The sequence below is a fragment of the Chrysochloris asiatica genome, unplaced genomic scaffold (genome assembly GCF_000296735.1).
Source record: "Chrysochloris asiatica unplaced genomic scaffold, ChrAsi1.0 scaffold00002, whole genome shotgun sequence".
NCBI lineage: Eukaryota > Metazoa > Chordata > Mammalia > Afrosoricida > Chrysochloridae > Chrysochloris > Chrysochloris asiatica.
The window spans coordinates 9,631,706-9,639,433 of record NW_006408520.1 but is presented as its reverse complement, the minus strand read 5'-3'; positions in this window follow the sequence as shown (position 1 = coordinate 9,639,433).

The following is a 7,728-nucleotide window of genomic DNA, read 5'->3' as shown; positions in this document are numbered from 1 at the left end:
GGACCTCTTCAATTTAGAGTTTAGAGTGCAGACTCTAAACCACTAAAAATCTGTCTATTGGGGCTATTTTTAAAACAATTGTACGTGTAAAAACTTGAGCTTGACACTGACAGGATTGTCTAATTGGCTAATGGACCCAATCTGTTATGAAAAAATAAAATATTAGATCGCTAAATAGTAATACAATTTAAAAATGGCTTTAGACTTCAGATTAAATTAACTTTCGTTATCTGCATTGTGTTTTTTTAACTTTGTTTTTGAAAATGTTTGCCATTTAAAAATGTTTAAGTTGTTGTATACGCAAATATATCTATCTTTTATTTATAGTTTAATGTTTTCTCCTTTAACCATGATCTTTAAAGCTTACCAATAAGCTATATATCACCTAGGGTTTCTCCTTTGAGCTGTTGGTTTGAGGAGCTGGTTGATATTCTTTTTACATTTAAGATTTTAAACCATCTGGAATTAATTTCTATTTAGAATATAAAATGAAACCCAGTGTCATTTTTTTACAAATAAATGGCTAGCTGCAGATTCCTGTTAGTTGGATAATCTTTTTCCTACTTATCATTTCCCATCACTTTGTTACATATAAAATCTTTATAAAAACCAAGAACTCTTTCTAGAGTCTCTTCTATTTCACTGATTTGTCTAATACTTTGAGCATTCCAGATCAAGCTGATTATAGTGTCTTTATTGTATTACTTTATAGCTTTACCAGATCTTTTGTTTTGTCATAATTTTCTTAGCTTTACTTATGCATTTATTTTTCCATAAGAATTTATGATCTGTTAGCCATTCCTTCTGTAAGAATACTATGTTGGAGTTCTAATTGGGATGCAAAACATTTTTATATTCTTTTCAGTGGTATATGTTAACCTTTTTCACTAAGACCATAGTGTGTTGTCCTTTGTTTAGATTGTGTTCTTTAAGTTTCACAAAGGCTTTTTAATATTTCTCATAGAAACCCTGTTTCTTGTTAATGTATTCCTGAATAGTTTATGTATCATTAGAAATAAAATATTTTCTTACTTGTGGGCGTTTATTGCTAAATACAAGGTTGACAATTCAAATACACCAGCCACTCCTTGGAAGCCCTATACAGGGTCACTATGAGTCAGAACTGATGCAACGGCACTTAACAACAGCAACTACATTTAAGAGGAAAATTATTAGCTTTTTGTGTATTGATTTCATATCTAACCTCCTGAATGTAATGTGTTAATTCTAATAGGAATATTTTAATAATTCTTTTATATTTTCTAATTTTTCAAATAGATTGCTAGCAAAAAGATAGCTATCTCTTTATTTTAAAAACATTATTGTTATGTGCCTTCAAGGCAGTTCCAACTCATAGTGAGTCTGTAGAGAGTTTCTGAGAGTTGAAAACACCCATTATTTATCTTTCTGTTTTTAATTAATTTTCTAGACTGCCAAATAATGTTGACTAATGATAATGAAAACAATGATTCTCATTTAACTAGAGTTTTTTGTTTTGTTTTCTTCTTCAGTGAATTCAGTGATTTGGAGGTTTCTTTTTTTCTAAGTTTTAAAAAGTTTGATTCTAAGTGTTTGGTTTAATTCTTTTTTATTTTTATCCACAAATGTTTGTTTTGAGCATTATAAAGTATAAGAGCAGTACTCAAGGTCTTGTCACTTCTGATGCCAATTGCAAATTTGGAGGTCCTCAAAACCACTAATCAGACTGTTATGGGTTGTGTCCCCCAAAAGATACACTGCCGTTACAGTTCTAGTCCCTGGGACTATGACCTTTTGATTTAATAATTTACTAGGAGAACTCACTGAAATTCTCATAACTACAGTTTATTATTAAAATCGGCCAAGAGAAGAGATGCACAGGGCCGTTGTTAGGTGCCATCCAGTTGGTTCTGATACATAATGACCCTCCATACAAAAGAACAAAACAGGAAAGACATTAACCAATGTCAAAGCACAGAGCTTCCAGTTGCCCTCTTCAAGCAGCCTTGCAGATAGCACTATTTTTCCAAGCAACAAAATGTGAAAATATACAAGAAATATTGCCAATCAGGAAAGCTCAACTGAGCCTTGGTGTCAATTATTATTGGAACTCAGTTACTTGAATCCATGTGTTAGTGTAGGACTGCCATCACAAAGTAACACAAACTGGGTGACTTGAAACTTACTCATGTGGAGTAAGTTTTCCCTTTGTCTCCTACAATTTCTGGTCACCCCAGACATTCCTTAGTTTATTGGAAGGAACACAGTTCCAATCTGTTTCCATCTTCACAAGTATGCCTTATCCCATATGTCTAGGTCTTTTATTCTCTTCTTGCAAGGACCTCAGTCATACTGGATTAGTGACCTCCTCTTAACTTGATTATGTCTGCAAAGACTGAATTTCTAAAAGATTACCTTCACAGGTAAGTTCAGCATATCATTTGGTGGGGTGAGGGGTGTTGGAAGGAGGGGGATATACAATTCAATACTTCACAGTCTGATTGGCTGCCTTGTGGCTGACCTTCTCTCCAACACTTCAAGAGGTCAAGCTGATACCAGATGTTCCAAACCCACAACCCTAAATCACATTGTTAACTATCTGGTATGTCCTGAAGTCCCCACCCTAAATTATATTGTCGTACTATCTGTTGTGCCTCCCAGCCCCAAAGACACTCTTATTAGGCATGACAGTCCAAGGTTTTAGAGATAACATGCTCAGGGGGAAAAAAAAGATATCTCTTTGGGCAAGATTAATTTATTTCCTATGTTGTTGTTAGGTGCTGTCAGGTCAGTACTGACTCATAGGGACCCTATGCACACAAAAATGAAACTGTGCCATCCTCCCAATCATTGTTAAGCTTGAGCCCATTGCTGCTGTCACTTTACCAATCTGTCTTGTTGGAGTCTTCCTCTTTTTCACTGACATTCCTCTTTACCAAGCATGATCCCTCCTGGTAACATATCGGATGCATGAGAGACTAAGTCTGACTATTCTGGCTTCTTTAAAAGAGCATTCTGGATATATTTCTTTCAAAACAGACTTGTTTGTTCTTCTGGCAGTCCATGATACTTCTGATATTCTTCTCTAACACCATAACTCAAATGCATCGACTCTTCAACGGTCTTCCTTATTTTTATCTTTACCTTTGTTGTTGTTGTTATGTGCTGTGGAATCAGTTCCGACTCATAGTGACCCTGTACAGGGTTTCCGAGGCTGTAAATCTTTACGGGAGCAGAAAGCCTCATCTTTCTCCTGCGGAACAGCTGGTAGTTTCAAACTGCTGACCTTGCAGTTCGCAGCCCAATTCGTAACAACGTAGCTACTCAGGGTTATGCTGAGTCAGAACAGATTCAGTGACACACAGCCACCACCACCACCATCACTAATAATTTGTATTACCTAACTGACAATCATATGTTAAAGCAATCTTACATTTCTGAAATAAATTCCACTTGATGAGGTGTAGAACTCTTTACTAGGTCTGTTTTTGTTTTGTAGAAATATTTTACTAATTTACTAGTATTTCACTGAGTATTTAAAAATTCATATTGATAAGAGAATTGACCTGTAGTTTTTTGTGTGGTTTTATTTGTTCATTTTCCTTCGTGTTATTCTCTGATATCATTGCTTGGTATCAATCATAGAATGATCTTTAGAATTGTCCCCTCTTTTGTTTTTTGGAAGAATGTGTGAATATTTTTTACTAGTTCTTAACATGTTTGGTAAATATTGACTAACAAGCAATGGATGCCTAGACTTTTCTTTATGAGTAATATTTTGAGTACTAATTCAGTATTTTTATTTGCTAAAGGTCTGTTTAGATTACCTGTTTCTTCTTAAGTAGGTTTCAGAACTTTGTTTCCTTTAGTATTTCTTTTAAGTAAAGAATCCTCTTAGTGTTTTTTTTTTACTTGGCGATATCTTTATTTTGCTTTCATTTTAAAAATATAGTTTTGGGCTGGTGGCTGCAGAGGCAGAGTCAGGTAGGACAGGCTCTGTGGGGAAGAGATGGAAAACTCAGAGAAGCTGCTTTCACAGAACAGCACCAGAGCTCTGGATCTAGCATAGGTGCAGGTGTCAGTTTCCCACACGCCCATGAAAAAAATCATGGTATAAAGGAAAATACTACAATTTAGGAATATTTCTAGACACAGGACTCCCACTGCAGCCACACCACCTGGGCAGAGTTAAGAAGGTGGGGCTACAGCCAGACCTGTACAGGGAACCTATGCAGTGTCATTTGCAAAAGGAGGCGCAGGGGGGGTGGGGGGGAGGGATTCTACACATTTTTTCCTCCTCTTCCCTGTCATGCCTGCTTTGCCCAACCCAACACCTTCAGGTGGGTGGGTGTGCTCCCACCAAAAGAAGTCCAGCGTTGAGCCCAATTTTCCCATGGCACAGAGAGAAAGAACCCTATCGAACCAAAGGGTAAATTCTTTGGCAGCTGCTAATGCTGTCAGCCTCTGGGTCTTAGCCCTAAATTAATCTTTTATGAGACCCTTTACTCCAGTATATCCAGAAAAAAAAAAAAAAAAAAAAAAAAACAGGCCTATCAGGCCTGACAGACAAAACACATGAAAAATCTGTAAAATCCCAACATGAAAGGATACAACTATCTCGAGAATTACACTGTGCATATGCAGATACCTAACTGAACTTCAGAGACAAAATTAGTAGACAATCTTTCTCCCACTAATTTCTCAATATCTATTTACGCACCTATACGTTGGTGACTAGAGGAGGGCCCTGAGCGAATGGACACTCCCACCATCTTTGGAGGCCTCTACATTGCACACACACTGCCTATGTAGCAAGGTGACTGGCCAGTCAGCCACAGTTTTATTTTTGTTTCAAAGTGGTGGTTTTTGTCTCTGCTTTTATATTGCTTCTGTTTTTGTCCTTTTGATCACATACTTTTCCTGGAAGTGGGAGCTTTTTCTCCCTACATTACCCAAGAAGAGACAGCAATAATGGCCATATAGTCAAGTTACAAGCATACCCCATATTATTCCACCATTGAGATAAGAGCCAATAACAGCTGCTAAGCATTACATGTGAAAAAGGAAACCTATCTCCTGATCATATCCACCAGAAGACACCCAGTAAGCTTAATAACACAGCAACAAACATCCATTTAAGCATTAAAAACTCACATAACTACTGTAAATGACCAATAAAACACAACAAAAGATCTCAAAACATGTTCAAAAACAGAAAAGAGTAACTGAGACAAAGACTTTCCAGAAGAGGAAGAGCAGGTTTTGGATTTTCCTAAAAAGGAATTCAGAAGAATGATATGGAAAGAAATTCAAATGCTCCGAAAAGGGGTAGATGAAAACAAGGAATAAGTCAGAAAAGTACTACAAGTGCAATCAAATGAGATTGACACAGCATTGGAAACAATTCAAAACCTGCAAAAAGAGGTCCAGATGATTAATAATAAAATATCAGAAATGGACAATAAACTGAAAGGGGAAAGGAGCAGAATAGAAGAGACAGAAGCCAAAACCAGCAAGCTGGAAGACAAATCTCTCAATACTGCTAAGATAGAAGAGCAAGCAGTAAAAAGGACAAAAAATTCTGAAGGGAGTCTAAGATTCATTCTGGATAACATGAAGAGAAGCAACTTAAGAATTATTGGCATTCTGGAACAGGAAGAATCAGAGAAGGCCATAGAGGAGATAGTTGAAGAGCTTCTGGAGGGAAAATTTCCCTAACATCTTGAAAGATGAGGAGATAAACATTCAAGAAGCCAAACTTAGCCCAGGAAGGATAGACCCCAAAAGAAAGTCACCAAGACATATAATAATCAAGCTCTCCAAAATCAAAGACAAGGAAAGAATTCTCAAAGCAGCCAGGGAGAAGAGAAGGGTCACTTACAAAGGCAAGCAAATAAGATTAAGTTCTGATCTCTCAGCAGAAACCATTCAGGCAAGAAGGCAATGGGGAGACATATACAAAATCCTAAAAGAAAAAAAAAAAACTGCCAACCAAGAATTGTCTATCCAGCAAAACTATCAATCAAATACAATGGTGTAATCAAAACATTCCAGGATAAACAGAATCTAAGAGATTTTGTCAAAGCCAATACAGCACTTCAATACACCCTAAAGGGAGTTCTTTGGACTGAAAACCAGCAAGAACAGACAACAACCAGTGATTGACAGTCGTGGCAACACCACCTGAAACTCAGATGACGGATAGCAGAGTTCAGAACAGAACAAAGCTACAACAATGAATTCAAAGGAGCTGGGAGGTCAACTGAAGATCAAAATAATATCAATGTCAAATAAGGGGGAAAATGTAGGCACAGAGATCCAGGTGGAGAGGAGGCCAGGTAGATTACAGGATACAATAGATTGTCTTAAATGGAGAGAAAAGTTAATAGACTATAAAGTAACTCCAAAGAAAGTTAATACTTCACAACTTACCATGAAAATGAACTTCCAAGCAGAACATGAAAACTAAGAAAAAACAGACAAGAAATAGCACAAAACCCACAAACTCAGCACAAGAAGGCATGCAGAACAAAGGAATGACTAGCACTACCAAAAAATTAACATAATGGCAGCAATTAATTCATACCAATCAATAATTACATTGAATGTCAATGGATTGAATGCACCAGTGAAGTGACAGAGTGCCATAATGGATAAGAAAATAAGACCCTTCAATATACTGCCTGCAAGAGACATACCTTACAATCAAAGACAAAAACAGACTAAAAGTTAAACGATGGAAAAAATATACCAAGCTAACTGCAACAATAAACAAGCATGAGTGATAATACTAATGTCTGATAAGTAAACTTTTAAGACAAAAACCAGCATAAGAGATAAAAAAGGACACTATCTCATGATCAAAGGGTCAACTGAGCAAGACAATATAACCATAATAAATATCTACGCTCCCAATGAAAAAACACCAAGATATATGAAGCAAACCTTACTAGAATTGAAGACAGAAATATGTAAATGTACAATTATAGAGGGAGATTTTAATACACCACTTTCGAAAAGGGACAGAACAACCAGAAAGAAACTCGACAATTTACAGAGGAACTAAACATCACAATCAACCAACTTGACCTCATAGATGTGTACAGAGCATTCAACCCAACAACAGCACAATACACATTCTTCTCCAGTGCACATGTAACATTCTCCAGAATTCACCATGTGTTAGGTCACAAAGCAAGCCTCCATAAATTTACAAACAACAAAATTCTACAGAGCATCTTCTCAGACCACAATGGTATAAAACTAGAAATCAACAATAAGAAGCCCAAGGAAATAAAGTCGAATACATAGAAACTGAATAACACCCTGCTGAAAAGTGAAAGAAGAAATTAAACATGAATTCATAAAATTCCTAGAAACAAACAAGAATGAAAACACAGCATACCAAAATCTTTGGGACAGAGCGAAAGTGGTGCTGAGAGGACAATTTATTGCAATAAATGCACACATCCAAAAAGAAGAAAGAACCAAAATTAACACCTTAACACAACATCTCAAACAATTAGAAACAGAACAACAGAGGGAACCTACAGTCACCAAAAGAAAAGAAATAATAGAGATAAGAGCAGAAATAAATGAGATGGAAAACAGAAAAACTATAGAAAAAATCAACAGGACAAGAAGCTGATTGTTTGATAGGATTAATAAAATTGACAAACCATTGGCAAGCCTAGCAAAAGAAAAGAGGGAGAAGGCACAAATAACTCGCATTAGACACCACATGGGTGA